The 19,950-nt window shown below is 40.2% G+C and overlaps 1 protein-coding gene across 1 annotated transcript in view; it reads left to right on the plus strand.

Annotated features, from left to right (window-relative positions):
* Positions 1–19,950, plus strand: part of LOC103366750 (calsyntenin-2-like) — a 162,016-nt gene that overhangs the window by 989 nt on the left and 141,077 nt on the right. The gene's annotated exons all lie outside the window — the stretch shown is intronic.

Genomic DNA, 19,950 nt, shown 5'->3' on the forward strand with positions numbered 1-19,950 from the left:
AGACGACTCTGACTGGTGTTGCCTATGAAGGGCAGCGGCAGTTTACACTGGTATTAATTGGGTCTCTGGAGTGAGAGCGCCGGGCTGACTGGCTGTCTGCACTCAACCAAACATTATCATTATTTTTCCTGTTTATAAAAGACCTCCATATGGCCGAGAGCCAGAGAGAAGGCTAACTAGGTTGAGATTAAGTTTACAGAAGTGTCTGTTTTTCTGTAAAGACGTCAATGACTCATTTCGTTTTCAAAGGTGAATGCGATGCGTGAACTCTGCTTTGATGGCTGCATGTATATTTAACAGTCACTACGTGCTGTAGGCTGGGCCATGTCTGTTTTTCATCCGTAAATACCTTCCCTGTAGTCTCTTCTAGTGCTGTCTAATACCAGTCATTTAAGAAATGCTTGCTACAGGATAATGTTGCAGCAGTGTGCAGACAGATTGCGTTTTCAACTTCCGACTATTTCTTCTCATGACTAAACTCCCTTTTTGAAATAAACTCCTTATATTTTCAGTGTTCCATTTCCACAGATACTTGAAATGTCGGTGGTTTATAGCACTTTGTTTCAGAACAGTGTTCGCAACTGTTCAATGCTGAATGCATAAAATAACAGTAAATAAAAAAGTGATGGAAGAGATACAGTGATACGGGCAACAACATGTCATGTTGTTTAATCTTAGTTGATGCTCTGTTTGCTTAGCCTTGTGCTATCCTACGTGGAAAAAAAGACAAAACAGCAAATCAGAATCAAATAATTTAAGGTCAGCTTGCTAAAGTCAGTGTGACTCACAGGATGTAGACTGTAGGTATAAATAAGCCATTTCTGCTGTGCATTTCATGTGGCATTCGCTTCTCCTTCCATTTGGAAGAATGGCAAGTTTTGTAGAGCATTTGGATCGTGCTGTCAGGTGAGCTGCTCTGTTCTTTCAATTAATTATCCATGTTAACGACAACACTGGCCCCCCTGCGTGCAAATGTTCCACCAAAACAATTCCCCCAGACACTGTTTCAAAGGGGCACTGTTGCTGCATCCTGGGCTTAGCAACACACAAAACAGGCATGATGGGTTTAAGAGAAAAACAAACAAACCAGTGTTCCCACTACAGCAGAATAAACTCCATGGCAGTCAGACCATTCTCTAGTGCACAGCTATGGAGCACGGTCTGAGTAGTTTGGTGGTGCAGGATATAAAAATTGGGTTATACAAAAAAAAAAGATTAAATAAGTATACAACTGAAGAGAAATGGATTTGAGCACATATAGGTCTAGTACACCTTATTATCTAGGTCTAAAGTGTATATTTCTTTATACAGGCAACACGTATGAAGAAGTGTGCACCAGAAAAATTGGATCTAATTGGAAAATATTCCCATTTTTCTTTTTTAAGGGTCCCATGTCCCCACCAGGGCTTGCCATCTGTCTCAGCTCGGCTGCCTGCCTGCTCCAGTTGTCTCTATCATAGCTGACTTATGGTGGAAAGTGTTGTGCACTACTGTATGAATGTTAATGGAGCGTTTCTATGTCATTTTAGTGGAAAAATAAAGCGGTATGGCAACACTCTGACGCTGCCCAAGCCTAGTGTAACACACCGCTACATCATCTGGTCTGAAGGCCAAACATTGACTGCATTTTTATGAAATGGCTGAATTGCCTTTGACTCATTAAAACATGTAATTTCCTAACATTTTGTTAGACTTGTTATTGTTAAGTAAAGGCGTTACCTCGTAAAATCTTAAGAAGAGTAGATCAAGGCCTCTGAGTGCGGGTTGGATGTTTGCTTGTTGTGTAAGGCAGACAAAGAGTGGTTTTTTTTTTTTTGTGTAAGGCAGACAAAGAGTGGTTTTTTTTTTTTTGTGAGTGCAGATTTTGTCTTTACAAGCTTTACAAACTCAGCAGAATACAGTATATACATGAGACAAAGGCTTCCTGCTGAATACCTTTACATAATAAGTCGGGAAATAGACCAGAGTAGATGAGTGCCAAAGAACACAGACTGAGTGAATCTAAGGAGTGCTGGAAGAGAGAAAGAAAGGCAGGAAAAAAAATTGAAAACGAGATCAGATTTATGGGTGTCTTTTCAACAGAGCCATCCAGCTGCATTATCCTCGCCGGAACATAAATCGTGAAAGCGATGTGGAACGTAGAAGCATAACTCAGGTTTTCCTCTTCTGTGCAACGACTGGTGAAACAATGTCTGGCGGGAAGTGCTCTGACCATCCTGTCGCTCTTTTCCTCTTTACTGTCGTTCATGCCTTTCCTATTCTTACTCTTCCCTCTGTTTTTCGGTTGTGTTTTGCAGCCTGTCTCTCTCTTTCTTTTCTTTCTCTGACTCTGCATCACTCTTTGCCGTTCTGCTCCATTGAGCTGATGCCATTCAGAGGGCAAATGTCAGAGAGAGAGAGAAGTATTTCGTCATTCTCCTTCTCTTTTTCTATGCTTGAACAGCCTTCGTTCTGAGTTCCAGAGCTGCTGCTCCCTCTCTCTTCACAGCCATGGATTCAATTGCAAAGGTTTATGGGCTTAAGTGAGATGTATAAATGGAGAGGCAGTCTTCCTTCTGTCTTATTTTGCCTTTTCTCATGTGGAGAGTGTCTCATTCTCACTCTATTCCGGGTACTTCCGTTGCTGACCCCCTCCTCAGTCTCAGATATGTTCACTCTCCTTCCTACAGCCAGTGGAGATTTTGTGCCATTTACCTATTCCCTCTCTTGTCCTCCTCATCCCCTTTCTCTTGTTTATGATGCTCAGTTTGTGTTTTCTAAAAGAGAACTACCAGTATGTTTGTTGCTTGTAAAGTCATGTTTGCGTGAGTTGTGATATCAGGATACTGCATCGGAAAAAAAAAACTACCACTGCGCTTTGTACCGGCATTTATCACCATGTGGAGGACCGTTAGGTATGGTACTACTAGAAGTGTATGCAAATGAGGGCAAATATGCAAATGAATATCCTAATTTGGATGTTAATTACTCAGCACACCTAATTATAATATGTCTGATGAGGCGTAAGGTGGAGGAGAGGAGTGAAATGGAGGGGCTGCCATAGGATGATGTATGTGTGGTGCTGAGAGAATGAAGTGCGTTTTCTGTGTGTTTGCTTGTGTGTGAAGGAGAGAGATGTTGGTGTTTAGGGCTGTGTGTATGCCAGAATTACACCAGCTGGTCCAACGGCCCCGATGGGGCTTTTCTGGTCAACACTGCTCAATATGTGGTGGATAAACACTGCATGCAGTACTGACTTCTGAGAGACAGCCACATACTCTCTTCTTCTGTTATCTCACTAATGCAATGACACACATTCACACACTCTGACACTCTTGTACTTGAACGCTATCTAAGCAAACACTTTATTTACATGCACGAAATAACTTAGGTGGTGTTTTAGACAGGACAGAGTGTGAGAGAGGATAAACAGTAATAGGAGAGGAAAAAGTGGAGAGAAGCAAGAGAGCCTTGTGGATTTTCTGTATCATTATTACATTAATATTATTATTCCTTAATTTGTTCATTTTCCACTCTGTATGCTTTAGGAATGCTAATGTATAAGACATTAGAATAAATTGGCTAAAATATGATTCAACAACATCAAACGACTGGCTACACGGGTTAGTCAGTCCCACTTAAGAATAAATCAGGGTACCAGTGGGAAGCATTTCTTTATTCAGTGCGAGGAGCCAAGTTTGTCAACTGGATGCAGCTGTGTCGCAATCCGGTTGCGCCGCAGCTCCATCACACCTCTGTTGGGAATAAAATATCTGCTGGAAACATTTCAGAAGTGGAGCATCTTCAAACAGTCTGTTCTTCAGCAGCTGCATTTCTAATAGTGTTTTAAACTGTTTGGCCGGCACTTTTTAAAGATGACTTTCTTGTGAATAGTGTATAAATAGATATCTTGCACCTTGAAAACATGATAATAAAACTGAATATTACTTGTCATGACTTGTAGGCAACAGTGGATGTACTTATATGGTACATACACATGTATGTATAGACGAAGTCAATAATAAATTAAAGGTACTGTAAATATTTGCATTTTGTGTCAGTGGTTTATTAATACAGGTGGTTTTATACATCCACATGTGAATTTCATGCCTCACAAATCCTAGCTGCGTCTTCAAAAATAGAGTGGTGTGTGAGCCACGAGTAAGGTGATCATAAATCTTTTGGACATTAGTGTAGCAGACCAGAATAAAAATTGCGAGAAGTTCTCATAAATCCTGTGACACAAGTCATTAACTTCGATCTGTTTATGTTTGCAGTCATGTCTGTGTGGTGGTTTTCTTTATAACAGTGCATGATAGCAAGACTGAACATGCTTTTATCATTTCAACTGATTCCAACAGTGATTTTGCTTGTGTTTGTACAAAAAAAAGAAGAAAAAGAAGCTGTTAGTGGTATTTCAAACAATGCCAAAATCCTTCAGTTCTAGGCTATGGCATATGAATGATAAATCGGAGGCATCTATTGTTTTTCTTCATGATTAAATATATGAATCATCCCTCGTGCAATATTTTATTAGTTTCATTATCTTCTCTTTTGCTCAAGGTCTACTGATTTTGTTGTAAGAAAAAAGGCTTGTTTGCCCTCATTGACAGCGCATTAAAAAAAATTGGAAAACTGCCAAAGGCCAAGAGCAGAACCCGGGGCCAATAAGAAAGATCTCGAGTCATGCTGACGTTCTACTGACGTTTCGTTTGTTTGTTAAAGTGAGATGTTTTTTAGCCTTCACATAATCAGACCAAACTACCAATTTTGAAAATGGCTCGTCCTCGCTCAGAGTTCAGTTTGAAGAGCACGACGTTGAGCAGCGACTTACAGTCTGATCGAAGGCACTGTGCCTGTGCTCTGTCCCATGAGCTGGTGTCAGTGCAGCGTTATCTATGGTCTCTATGTACACAGGCGCAGCAATCCTTTATTAAACAATAGACCGTGGTCTGTTGTGACTCACGATAAAGCCTCAAGTTATGAAGACATGCACCACTGCGCGCTGTTTTAATTATAATTCCAATACAAACTTATTAGCCTGCAGTGTATTTGTACACCTAATAAAAATGTGTTAACATCGTAGTGTGTGTTCAGTTTCAACCAAATATATTATACAAAAAAAAAAGACACGCAGAAACACACACATGCACACCCACTCACACACACAAAGCTCTTTTCATGTTACTCCGAACTCGATTGAGTCATCTCCTTCATCTCCCTTTCAAGTTGTCTTGTGTGGGTCTCTTGTATAGTCAGTCCAAAGCGTCACTATACGCTTTGAAATGGCTTTATATTTGATTTTTTTATTGCTTCTGATTCCCTCTCATAGAGACCATGAAAGAGCCATGCATTTTTTCCATCGTGAGATATGACTGTGGAATATTGGCGAGGTAGGCTCAAAGTGAAATGACACAGTGCAACATCACAGGTGTTACGGCAAGTCATGCCAACGGAAATTCTTTTAAGTTTTCTAATTCATTGCCTACGAGGCAACTCAGTGTGTGACTGAAAAACAATCATTTTAAAAACAAAGAATGCCCTTTTTTTGTGTGTGTGTGTTTGTATACGTGTCTAAAAAACAGAGGAGAAAGAAGGAGTTTGTGTGGATTTGCTCACACCTTCAGTCACGTCCACATACATATACCGACTCACGCACCTGGTCTACCTGGAGCTACAATTGCTGCTCAGGAAGAAAGGAACCGCAGTAGGGAGGGAGAATGAAAGCATGTCTCCAAGAAGAAAGGTTTTAATTTCCACGAGTCATCAGAAGAGTTATCTCTGTTGTTTCTCTCCGTCTGTCTGACTATCTCCCTACCAACCACCCCACCCGTCTCTATCTGTGTCATTGCCTTGTATTCTGTCTCCCTTCTGGCAGCAGCACACCAGATGTGAGCTTTGGGTATTTGTGTGTGTGTGTGTGTGTGTCAGTGCAGATTTCCCTGTTTCACCACTCGGATCACTTTCAAATTCCATTTTCTCCTTCCTTTGTGAAGCTGCCTGTCTTGAGCCTCACCTCACTACAGAGAGTACGTCTTCACCTCTGTCACTGCCTTCACGTCGCTTCTTTTGTCCTCTCCCTCGTCTGCGTCCTGCCCCCTCGCTTTCCTTTCTTCCGTCTCTTCTTGTGTCGCATCTATAAACTGGAGGCCAGCTTGCGATGGGATCACACCACGATCGCATGCAGTTTCACAAGCAGTCACGGTGTCATGGCTGGTAATCATTTCGACGATGTAATTATGAACTGCGTTTTGAGGTGATACCGCTGTGACCAAATCTGTGTGCATCACTTTTGTATACTGTGTATAATGGATTGTTTGTGCAAAATCCAGCTTATTACATACCAAGAGCCCTACCTCAGCTTCATGCTTAGATTACATTTGTAATGTGATGTTATGTTGCACGAAAAAAAACCCCAAATATTTCTATTACAGGTACATTAAAAGTTGATTAGTTTTCTTGCCTGAGAATTCTGTATGTGGCTTCTTGTCAAACAACCTAGATAGAAATTGTGTTTAACTGCTTTCCTGATGTCCTGATTTAATTTTCTCCTGAAAAATGATGGCCTCTTTGATGAAACGGCAAAGGAATACATTTAATTGATTAAAGCCTTAAAAGGCACTAAAATGTGTGCCTGATGTACTTAATAAATCCACAGGGAAGTGGCAAGAAGTTTTTAAGTCATAAAAAGAAAAATAATCCTATACCATAATGAGAAAAGGGCCGTATATCTTTTGAAATACGGTGTGGAGATAGTTGCTGTTTAATGATAATGATCCTCTGTTAGAGAGAGGTTCCACAGTTATTGGAAGTCAGGGGCTCATCTCTGAAATCTGAGACTGAATCCGTGGTCATGCATAGATCGACAAAGAGCACAGTATTATTATTCAGATTGATCAATAGTGCAATATATGGATGTTCATCGTGAATGAACGATTGTTACTATTAATATTATTGCTCTTTTGGTCTGTGACTATAATTGTGGTTCATAGTTTATTGTGTTAATTTTAGTGCATTTTAAATCAAGTCTAGATGAATAAGCTATAGTTATTACTGCTGTTGTTGTTCTGTGATTAGCTTTATTGTGGTTTATGGTTTATAGATGTGTTCTCTCAGCCAGTGTCGCCTGGGGTTTTGACTGGATATCGTGTATTTGCTGAGTTTGTAAAAGTGGCTTAAACTCCTGCAGAGGTCATTGTTTCTGGGGTTTACGTTAAACTTGCTGCTGATGTGGTCCACTTTATAATGTCAGTGTAATGTGCAGTTTTCTCTCATTTTCTAGGTGCAATATTTCATTACCAAGTGTGATATTACTTATCGCTTCAGTATAATTGCCAGCTTTACTTTTGCTCTTCCATTCTAGCCCTATTTTGATGTCCTTTTTTGTTTATAATACTATAAATGTGACTAATTATTGATACTGCAGATGGTTTAAAGTGATAAAAGTAGAAAATATGCTGTGATATGACATTAGTTAAGTATCACAAATGCAAGTGGAGGTTTTCTCCTTTAAGTGATTCATTGTTGGAGCTAAAAATTCCCTACAAGTCTTCAGGTCACTGTCTATAAGTGCGTACACAACATCACTTGTGGCCTCATTAGTCAGTAGTGTTGATTAGTTGTGCAGTGCACATATGGAAATGTGAGCAACAGTGGAAACACCACAGAACACAATGCAGTCCAAGACAACACAAATAACAGTGCAGCAATGCAGATAAATTGATGATAACTCGACTGTATACTCCCAGTGCGCTGAATAACGATGAGCGTCTCTCACACACAGGCGTTGGTTTGGTAGCTTAAGTTCAGATGAAACATTATTTGGACGTTTTGGTTTAACAGACAGCTGCAGCTTAAACCCCTGTAACTTCCAGTTCAGCTAGTCAAGTGTTGTATGACAGGGCAGCAGCCTCATAAAGTTCAGTTTTTGTTGACACTGCCAGAGGAATGTTAATTCAACTACATATTTATTACCAAGGCCAAAGTCAGCAGTGATTTTTGTATTAACCTCATGTTTGAAAATGTGGTTGGCAAAACAGAACCGAAATGCTTCTAAATGTAATGTAGTTCAGTTCAAACCCAATGCAAGCAAAAACCTAAGTAGTAAATATAAACTAGCACCTCCGTTGTCTGGGTTGAACAAAACATTATTACCTCTGTTGGAATGTAGAATTTGCATGCATTGCGTGCATTAGATTTTTGAAGCAGTGCTTCCTTAAGTGGCCACTGAGTGTGAAAAGAAACTAATTAAAATAAAGCTATATTTTATAAGAAACTCATCTTCCTACCCTGTAATCTCACTGAATTGCCTTTCTGATTTAGGTGGCTTGCCTTATGGAACAATAAAATCAATAGGAAAACTCGACATAATTACAAAAGCCACCAATGTGCACATTAGAATAAGTATAATTAGCAACTCTGAAGTTTTATGGTGAACACAACAACGTGCTCCATCAGCTTTTGAACAAATATTGCGCCCACTCTGTGTTTGAAATAAACGCTGATATATTAACCGTTATTATCAGCTGCCACTGAATAGATAAACCAGATAATATTATGTGCTGAGCGCACCTGCAGGAATGTGTCATCTGGCAGTATTCATTGTTTGCCATCCAGAGGAGGTGAATTCAGGTGAGCTGCAGGTTCAGCTCTTCAGTATCATCGTTTTTATTATTCGCAGGGTGAAGTTGGCGTCTCTTGCATTGTTTATGTTTCTGCAACATTTTAATGCCCATTTTCTAACACAGTGTTTATGTTTTATAATCACTTGGCAAGTATATGTGGACACTATACACACACACACACATACGCGCGCACACAAAATGTGCTGCCAACTGTAATAACGAGAAGTTACCAATTTGAGTGAACACATAAAGTTTTATAGCTTTATGCTGAATGAATATAGCTGTCCCTCGCTGTGTTTACTGTACTTGCCTCACTTAACACCTGACTGGGGTTTGGAAGGTGGTCACTAGAAACTCTCCAGGGCCTCGAGAAAATTTGAGGGCTTTGCTGGAAAAACTTTTGGCTTAAACTTCCCCTGCAGTTGCCTGTGATGCTCTGAGACAACAGTTTTGAAGTGTGGTTTTAAGGGCAAAGTATTCCTTCTTCTTTTTTGTGGTGTGTTCTTCCTGTTTTGCTCACCTTGCTCATGGTCATTATCTGCCATGTCTGTAAACAAGTCTCCTTTCCATGTGTTGAAAGCATAGACTGCTGGAATCATGATTATTTATCTACCTCGCAGTAAACACATCAAAAACTATCATCGTTTAGCACCTGTGCAAATATTGGCTTTTCTGAATCACAAGCTACTGTAATGAAAAATATTCTCTGGGGACTTAATGACCTCCTTTTTTGTTTTTGTGCCTACATGAAATAGTAACTCCACCATATTCCTGTGAAACAAGTAGTGCGATTGTGATTCACCCACTGCATGTTTCCCTGATCCGTAAATTCTGATGTCGCAACAGAACCTCGATTTGTAACGTACCCCTCAGCGTTGCCTTTGCCTTTTTTATTTGTAGTGTTTTTGATCTATGGCCTGTTGTCTCTGAGTCATCTGCTCCTCCTCCTCTGTGCACTCTTCCTACAAGCTCATCTGACCTTTCAACCAAAACCCAAAAACAGAGTTCATCTCGCTGTTGTTTCTGCGCCGAGCTCTACTTAACACATCGACGCTCACACAGAAACTCTCAGCTTTCTCTCTCTCTCTTTGCGTCTCCCTCTACCTCCCTTCCTCTTTTGCCCCAAAGGAATGAGCAGCATTTTACCACCCACCACTCTGGTGTCAGCAGAGCAACATTTCCCACCAAGTCTTAATTTTTACTTATTCTGGTGTAATGACATTTTTCTGTTTATTTGAATTCGTGCTCCACAGCTTTTGCTATGAACACTCTGTTCTCCGTCAGCAAAATATCCTATTTTCTTTTTTTTCTTTTTTCCTGCGAATTCAGCATTGTTTTTGCACAGTCTAATAATGGTGCTTACGTATGTTTTTTGAGGTCGTTATGATTAATCGATTGACATTCATCATCACAGATGCAAAATGAAATGTCCATATATCGCAAGAGCTCTGCTGGGCCTTTGTCCATTGTGTGTGCAAAATCTTGCACCCACTTACCTTCAGATGCAACAATGACGCGCTTGTTTGAATCAATATTTTTTCCTACGAGGTAACAAGAAAAGACTTGGAACAGGGTGTTTTTTTTTCACCTGACACAATGGCACATAGTGTTCATGCTGCTGTTAGGTAGTGGTAACTGGTTTGATTGAAACCTTGTTCATAAAAGCATTTTTGATCCTCATGCTGTTGTTTGTTGTAATGTTATTTCACATGGCTCAGGTTAAGTCGCTCTCGCTTTCCAGGACTTGCCTATTTGAGGTGTTGGTGTGCTGTGTTGGATGTGGCACGCTGTCATAAACTCTCTTAATGCCTCAGTGCATTTTCTGTTCTCAATCCTTTATTTATACCTTATTTCCTTTTGTTTGTTCACTGGGTTGATTGATATGGCCTCTTGTCCAACCAATGAACATTTTGTCAAATAATAGCCAATGTTACCCCGATAGGGCTCCATTAATCTTATTAATTAATATTTGGTAGGAGGAGCAGACTGCCTGTATAAAATGTTAACATTTATAATATAAAATGTGAGGATTAGGATGAAATGTATGTATACATTTATTTCAACAATTTCCCTGAGGTTTGCACCAAAGGGATCAATAAAGTTTTATTCTATTCTATTATACATTTTATGAATACATGTATGAATACATTTATTTATGAAGATGCATTGTTATGAATAAATGTAATACTCCTGTGAAGTGCTTTTATTTTGAAATGGACAATGAATACCACTTCAAGCAAATGGCAGTCATTTAGCAGCAGCCAAGTTTTGCTTGTATTACCAAGTAAAACACTTAAAAGCACTTCTATACGTTTTCTCTATGTTTTCCCAACTTTGACCTCGTCCAACCTACTGGGGCCTGGACGCTCCAACTTATTTACCTTTTACATTGACTGAAGGTTTATTCAGACTAATTGAATGTCGGGGAAGTTGTCAGTGTGGGTGCATTTCATTAACATACATGGCCAGAGAGGGTTAGGGATAGTGTTAAATGTGCTAAACAGCCAACATGGCAGATCATGTAGAAACAAGAAGGTAACTTGTCTGCTTTATACTGCTGAATATTCCTTGTGCTTACATTAACAGTTGAATAGTTCTGTTTTCAGATTCATATGAGTAGGTGCATGCTGGTCTACTCCGAGTCTTTTGATATCATTTCAGTATAAAATAAGGTTAAAATGAGTTAATATGCAGCATATGCTCTCTTTTTATGTTTATTTTGTAATTCATTTAGGCTAATAAGACCAGCAGGTAGATTGCTGTCAGTGCACTGAAGCCGATTTAGTTTATGTAACAGATAAATATGCAGAGCAGGTACTATTTCAGCTGATTTCTGTGGTTGACTACAGCCCTAGTGAGCTATAATTTATTGCAACACTTTCTAAATAATTTTGTTGAACAAATCAGTAGATAAATGACTTTAAATGCGAAAATTTCTCCTCTGTTTACGTCTTTGCCTCTCTAAAACACAGCGGATTGTGCCTGATAAGACAGAGGCAGCGCGTGAATGCATTTGTATTCTGTTTTTAGCGAGACAGTAAAATAACTCCCTCTCTCTGTTAAATAAACTTTTCTGCATTGTTTTTGAGAAACAAAGGCAGTCAGATCAAAGAAACGACTGTCTTGCAAACAAAAAGCCTGGGAAGAAGACATATCTAAAGTAAGAATGTCCTCTTCAGTCTACCTGTCACAATTAACCCACGACTGAACTGTTAAATTTCTATCAAAATGCCAAGGCTTTGTCTGTGGATTGCTCACCCCCATATCTCCGTGGCACTTTCCCCCTGTAATTATAGTCAATTTTCTTCACAAGCACACAATAACTTTATTGTACTGAGTTGAAAAGACAGCGCCACCACATTGGCACGTCAGAGTGGTGTGAAAGAATTAATTTTGATAGTTGAAAACATAGAAATGCTTGAAACAGTCTGTTCCTCGATAGATAAACTCCTGAGACTTAATCATTTACTTTTCACTACAACAGTGTAGTCAGAATGGGCTTTTCTCTTCCAGATTATTGGATGAGTAAATTCAACTCTACAGGCAATAAAAACTTTACAGCTTTCATTTTGCCATTTATGTGATCCACCGGCAACGTCGACTACATCAGTGAAATATGTTGCACATTTATTAAGCAATAGTTTGAATTGGAGCACATTGCAATGATGAATGTGTCATTTATACGTCCGTTACATTGTCCTGAATATCGGTTATCACTCATCTTTAAAGCTGGAATTGCTGGTGTTTTGAACGTCATTAGATAGAAGAAGACAGAGTGTTTTTGTAAAGAAAATGCCGGGCGGAGCGGCCGAGGAGGAGCAGCGTGCCACTGATGCAATAATGAAAATGTGTGGAAGTGAATTAGATCGTACTTCAGTAACCTTAAGTTTCTAACGGTACGACTAGTCCTACCAATGCTGATTATCAGTCTGCCACTTTCATAGTACTCTTGTTGTACTTTTTGGTATTTTTTAAGAGAAAAAAATGCAACAAATTCAGGACAGAGTTGTTTGCTTTATTTTCAAAAAGAATTCTCCCTTTTACTCCCCACTTCTAGATGAAAAATTTGAATGAATACAGGACTTTTTGACAGCATTTTGACTGTGTGGCATTAATAGTTTTACTTAAGAGAAAAGTTTACAGCATTGCTACCATTGCCAATACCGACATTCAGTTAAAGAAAGAATGTAGTTTTTGAAAGACAGAGTTTTGCTTGCAGCCCCTAAATCACTAAGTCTGCTCTGCTCGGAGCACACTGAAACTGAATTTCTGATCATTTCATATTGAATTTTTGAACGCACCCATAGCTAAACAATCAGCTGCCTAAATGTTATTTTTAATAATTCAGTTAACTCTGTGTTGGGGCTCTAGGCTGTCGGCATACAGAACATACCTGGGGCAGCGGGAGATGAGCGATGAGCGAAGCAGTCAAAAATTGCGTATGATAAACTTTTTATTAAATGTTTTAATAGACTGATTGTGTTTCTGGTCTTACTTGCAAACGACTTGTTGCACTTGTGGCAAAGAGCATAGTGAAGCGTAACCACACTTTTTAATGTTTAGTCGTCTCTGCCATTGTCACTAAGATCAGAGTCTCTGTGTCCTGCACTGTGCTGCAGCACGCCAGAGAGAGCTGCCACTCTCACACGGCCTCTGAGGAATAGATATCTTGTCTAGATTGGGAATAGCGCAAATGCATCATAGAGCTGATAAGATAAAATGCGCAAGATAATGTTTATCTCACAACAATAAACAGGAAATCTATTTTCTTAATTCCTCTATTACCGAGAGCAGAACTGATAACGCTGGATCTTATCGATCCTCTGGTTTTTTAATAATTTAACCCTCGGGCAGGTTCTGTTGCCCATCCCTACGCATTGGTTTGGGATGTATTACTATTACGACTACCCTCCTCTCCTCTCTCCCAGTGTGACCACTCACCCATTACACTTTATTTAAATTGACCGACTAGAAAGTGCTCCTGAGTCGCCATCAGGAGTGAAAGTGCAGCGAGCTTGCAAGGATGTAATGGCTGTGTTTGCCTTTATTGGACATGAGTGTGTTGTTTCTCTGCCTGCCTCCTTCATACGCTCTCCCACAGCTGCCCTCTCCCTCATGGCTGTTGCACTGCCTTCCTCCTTCCTTCCCTCATGCACAATTAAACACACACATACACTTTCTCTTAGCAGCTTCTCAGCCTCAGTAATAAGGATGCTGTCGTCCCCAGTAATAGGGATCAGCTGTGAGTGGAGCGGTCCAAGATGGCAGCTCCACAAAGGATCAGACAGATGCTTGCGAATGAGACAAATCAGGGAGAAGATGGCCAGCTTACTTGTCTTGTTAACCTCCTGACCTTTGTCTCTCCTCCCGCTTTCTGCCACCTTGCACAGCTGATACTGAAGGATTGCTCACACCGGCAGCAACAAAGCTGGGACGTCATACAATATTAAAGCGCTACACTGTTTACCTCTCAAGGTGCTGTTTGCCTCCCCAGCATCATTTCTTTATTTAGACAGTAGCCTAGAGGAGAAAAGTGAAGGGGGGGAACACAGGTAATTGCTTAGGAAGTCATGACAGAAATTCACCATCTTGGATTTTGCCAGCTCTTAGAAGCATACTGTTGGCTGCCGTCATTATATTCAGCAAACTCTTTACTTTTGGTTCTGCCTCCTTTTGGCTGCCTTTGATAAATTAGGCCGATTTTGTAGCTGTGGTGCTGTTTGGGAAAAAAACAAAAAACAAAAATTAAGGCGGTGATGCTACCCTCTTTGTTATTGCAGAATATGTAATTCATCCCCGTTGTCACATATTGATTTTAGGAGAAAAGTGATGATAAACAATGTTTTTTTCCTCCCCACCCTGATCCCTGTGGTAGATTAAAACAAACTGCTGAGAGTAATATAGCTTGGCTTTGTATTAAATTCTGAAAATGCCCTCCACAAGTCTTTTAACTTGTGACACTATGGAAGTATAATACTCCAAATATATCGAATTCCCCTCTGAAACAACATCACCGACCAAGTTTTTTAGGCTGAGAGATGATCTGGAAAAAAAAATGCTGGAGACAATACGAAAGTTCACATAAATGTTGTTCCTGCTTTAGAATTATAGCTCAGACATCTATTGAGGACCGAGGTGGAGAACTGTATATTAGCACCAGATGTCCAAGGCATGGCTTCACGTACTTTATCATGACTTTTACACAGCAGCATGGACATTACTTGCCATCTTTTTCTTTGAGTGCTCAATAAGGCTGGGCTCACACTGCAGTTTATCCCCCTTTCACGCCTGCTGACCGTCAGAAATCTGGTCTGAGTTCTTGGTTTGACCCGACGTTCAGCCCAGATTATCTGGTAATGTGAGGCGTTTACAGATCCAATCTTAAACCTCCCAAACTGCTTGGGGATATTACACACGTTCAGTATTTTAAATTAAAATTGGGATGGTTCTGATTATCACACTAACTCTTAAAGCAGTGGATGATGTTGTTAAGAAATGCAGTAGGGGACCAGAGTTTATGTGGTAAATAGAAAAAAATTATTGCGAAATAGATGTGTCTTGGGGCTAATGTTGGCTACAGATATCAAAACTAACAAAATCTAACCTCCTTCTCGCTCAAGAATGAAACCCACTCATGGTGATGGCTTTTTCTCAAACATTAGCCTTTTGCGTTTCTCATTTGTACCGTTAAAATTACAGCAATTTGTTGCACCACAGCCTCCATTTTGTTTACATCCGTGTTCCCATGAGATCACGTGAGGTGGACTGCTCCCTCTGACATGATAATCTTAATAATCCCCTGAAGCGCGATTATTTTCAAATCTTGTAGTGTGTGCATGTCTGAGATTAGAGGAGTATCTGTGAAGTTCTTATACGTGTGATGCAACCCAATTTCAAAGTCTGTGAGGATTTTAAAACTGCTGCAGTGTGAGCCCGGCCTAACTCTGCACATACACAGTGGACTGGGTGAAATTGGTAAAACTATTATTAAACTGTCAGTCCTGCACTCGCAAAAGTCACCTCCATTGTCCTTCTGCATATTGAACCTCCTACTTTGTTTCTTTGGTGCCTGCTCCCCTTGTAGTTGAAAGAAGAAATGGAGGACAGAGATGCATCAGAAAATACAAAAGGGGAGAAAAGAATCAGACCATGCAAGAAGAGAGACAATGTGAGGAGAGTGCAGAAGGCAAGGACAGAAGAGAAGCAAGATGTTAGAAAGAAAGGGAGAGGCAGAGATAAAGAAAAGAATGGAGGGGGGGGGATGAGAGCATCATGACAGAAAAAGAAGGAAGATAAAGGGAGAGAGGCTGCATGGTGTGGTGATGTTTGCCATTGCCACTCAATGTTTGGCGGTGTGAGCGGTCTGTGGTCGGTAGCAAGCCCCAGAGTGATTCATCATGATTATACGGTGGTAGGCAGGTAATGTCACAGCAGGGAGGGCTGGGCACACCCGAGGTGGAGGCTGCTGCTATTTCTGAGCATCTGTCTTTGCCAGCCAGGATCGAGTTGGTCACATCAGCCTGCATTGTGTATCTGCTGTGCCCTCTGGACATGTCTGTTTTTTTTCTTGATTTTATTTCTTTTTTAATGTTTCCTTATTTCTGTTTGACTCTGGAAGATGTCTGGTATCTGGGTGGTTGTTCTGCGGGGCCACATGATGTGTTGCTTTTATGTCCTTGAATGGATGGCGCATTTTAGCTACCTGGCATTGATGTTTTTGGGTTTTTGCTTCCCACTCCTTGCCTGTCATTTCACACCAAGCTTCAGTGACTGATTAAAGATGTTTTAAATGTCGAATGTCAGGTTGTGTCTTCGTCTGTTTCACTCTCTCCTCCCTCTCTTTGCTTTTCACTCTTCCTCTGTGATTCTCTACCTTTACCCTTCTTAAATCTCTCACCTCTTCTGCGCCATTTGCTGTCATTTCTAACCTTGATCATTTACACCTCTTTAATGTTTCTCTCTTTATGATCCCAGTCAGCCACCTTTTGCTTCTTCTAAAAACGGCTCACACTGTGCAGTGACGAAACCCCCGGCGCTTGTTTGTCCCAATGTTACCAGTTTTGTATATAAACCTGATGTTGTCGTGTGTGTGTGTGTGTGCGTGCGCGTATGAGCCTGTGAAAAAATAATACCTGCTGCTTGTAACTTTTGTATGTGTGTATTCTTACAGCTTTCCGTGCCCTTCACAAAGTTGTGGGTGTTTTTGAGGAGAAGTCAAACACACACACACACACACACATAATGTTATGAGCACTTCCTGTACACTAAGTCTGTAACACACAGAGTGGTGGTAGGGAAGTCTAAATGATTAATGAATGCCTCTGTGGTGTGTTTGCCAAGGCTGCAGCTAAAACCAGTGTCACTCTCTCTTACTGCTGTCACTCCATGAATATTGTACATGTTATGGTCTTTTCTTGCCTCAAAAACAAGTCCATCTTTCTCCATCTACCACTAGACGGACATCTTTTAATCTTTTCTAATTGTCTCGGCTATTGTTTACTGATGTGATGTGGAATAGCAGTATGGGTCCAAACCATTTCAGTGGAAGCAATGCTGCGATGTTTGCTCAAGCTGGACTCTTGCTGTGAAAACCTTTTGTATTTGCTCATTTTGAAAAGCATTTGTTGAAGGAAAGTATTGCAATTTGCATTTATAGCGACAGAAATGACCGTCGTTTAATTAAAACCTGAGAGAACACATTGAGCGAGAGCCCTCATTTGAATAAATGCAAACACAACTTAGCGATTGAAGGAAATACACGGCTTTATCAAGAATTTAGAAAAGCTTTACAATATTAAAATAAAAGTGTAGGACAGTGTACTGATGATGAGACAAAAAAATAAATAAAACACCGATTACTGTTTAGAGAACACATTCAGTGTATTTCTTTGTCAGCAGATCCAATAAAAGATAAAAACTAGAAATTATTTCTCAGCTAGTATTCCCTTCAGCCTTAGTTGTTTAATTTGAGTCATCCCCACATGCATCATCACGCTGACGTAAACACTCACTACACACCTAATGTGTATTAATAGTAACTGAGAATAGTCCCTGATGGATGGACTGTTCACTCTGAATTTGAATTTACGTAACCTACAGTGAAATTACAGGACACAGACAGGAAATTTGAAGGTAGACCTTCTCATTGCAGTGCCTCAAATTCCTGCTGGATGTCTTTCTCTTCATAAATGTTTAACAAGGCCTGCACTTGTTGGTCCGTCTATCTTAGGATTTCTTCTGCGCGTCCATGTTGTTGTATCGAATCACAATGAAATGAAATAAACTTGTTTGCAGTTGCAGCACCAAAAGTTCCTGAACCTTCAGAAAGTATCTTCCCCCCAAGTTGGGGTAGAACATTAGACTGTTTTCTACTGCAGAAACTTGAGGCTCGTTTTAGAGCAGCCCAAACCTTTGGTAATGTTTTCTAGCAGGAACTGTCTGTAGAACCTCTTTTATGGGGGACAAAAAAAAATAGTTCGAAGCAGCTTTGAAACGCTGTTGTGCGAGTTTCGTTGCTGATTGAATAAACTCAGAGGACAACAAGCACCAATTTTCTGGTCTCTTGATCTCCCTGCTGAGTAACTGTTGTCTCCTCTATAACATCACCAACAACAACATACAGTTCATCACGTAGGCAATAATAAACTTTCTATTGTTCTGTTTAGTTTGTGTTTTTATACAGCTGGCGTTACAGCCAAAAAAATATTATTTGGCACACTCACAATTGATGCACCATAATTAAGACAGAAAGGCAGATTATGGTATCATTCCTGTAAATGTTCACGTCACCTCGTGCCCGAGTTCCTTGTGTGGAAAACTGCCTAATATCTGTTTTACAAACCAGCAACTTGTGGGCCGTTTTTGGATGGTCAATACCTTTCTGTGTATTCTGACTGCAACAATCAACACTGGAGGACCTCTTTCAGCAGGAAAAGAGAGCACCTACTGCTTCTAAGTGGCGCTGAAGAACTGCCGGACAGGACTCCATGCTGGTTCAACGAAAAGGAACGAACAACCAGCACCCATTTCAAACACTTCTTTTGTCTTCTCCCCTCAAACGTTAGCATCAACAACATAACATTCGCCATAAAGGCTAACACAACAAACGGCAACGCAGCAACCATCCCAGGTTGTTGTTATTTTGGCATGCATGGATTTCCATTCATGGTCGCAGTGGAAACACAAAGACAAATTAGAGGGCATTGCTGTAAATGTTGCACCATCTCATGCCTGACCAGAGTTTCTGCAGAAGAAGGTACCTATTTTTTTCAGACTTCTGTTGGAATTTGATTCAGTGAGATGCAGGTGAAGAGGAACTGAGTTCCTCAAAAGGTTTTTAGTCCCTTGAGAGACTTCATGTGGTGGAAACACGGTTACACGGGGTGGAAAAGTTCGAAGGTACTGAGAAACACACTGAAACCAGAATGACATTATACAGAATCAGGTCCTCAGATTGTTAAACTCTGCATTTCCATAACGGTAAGGGGCCCACAAGGGACAGATTAAAAAAGGAAATTCTTTAAATCCTTACTCTCTAGATGGGTCAAGGTCAGAAAACACTGGATCCTACATTTTCTATAATGTAGCTCAATTTTGTCTTTCATTTGACTCCATTCATTAGTGTCCTAAATGCCCTTTTCTTTAAATCCCCAAACCTCCAGTTTGTAATGCAGATTTTCTGTAAAAAAAAGTGTGAAATCTCAAGCCTAAACTGAGATAACCCCATCAGAAGGGTTATTTTTAACATTGGATGGCTTCATTCAAAGCTGCAGAAGACATCATAATGCAGTCCTCCCCCTGCTGAGTTGTGCTCCTCGTGATGAGTAACCTGGACTTGATGTGTAAAATAGATAGATTGGCCCTTTAAGACCAGTTACATATTAAGATGTGCAGTTCTGTCCTCAGTATTACCTGATAAACAATTTTGTATTTAGCACTGAAGATGCCAAATATGAAACTTTACCACTTCATGTTGACAATATCTGTTAAACCGTTTGCCTAAGCTGGGGAGGTATTGTCAAAGTCGTCATCTGCGATAATCACTTAGTTGACAGTATACATTACTGAAAAGTATTAGCGTGTCAGTGTGCTGCTGTGTGCCCTTAGGTGCTCTGGAATATGATTACCCGTCTGCAGTGTTGCTCCGTCAGCACAATCTTGGAGGCAAGCAGAGCAGAACGTCATTTAGATTTTTTTTATTTATTTATTTTTTTTACCCTGACATAGTGTGCTTGGACAGCTGTTTAGCAGAATTTGTATACTGCATGCTATTTTTCTCTATGATATTATGCACAAGTAGTGATATTTGTATCCAATATGTGTGTGGTGTTCTTATTTTTTAAGTAAA

This window comes from Stegastes partitus, unplaced genomic scaffold, assembly GCF_000690725.1.
Source record: "Stegastes partitus isolate 25-593 unplaced genomic scaffold, Stegastes_partitus-1.0.2 Scaffold973, whole genome shotgun sequence".
NCBI lineage: Eukaryota > Metazoa > Chordata > Actinopteri > Pomacentridae > Stegastes > Stegastes partitus.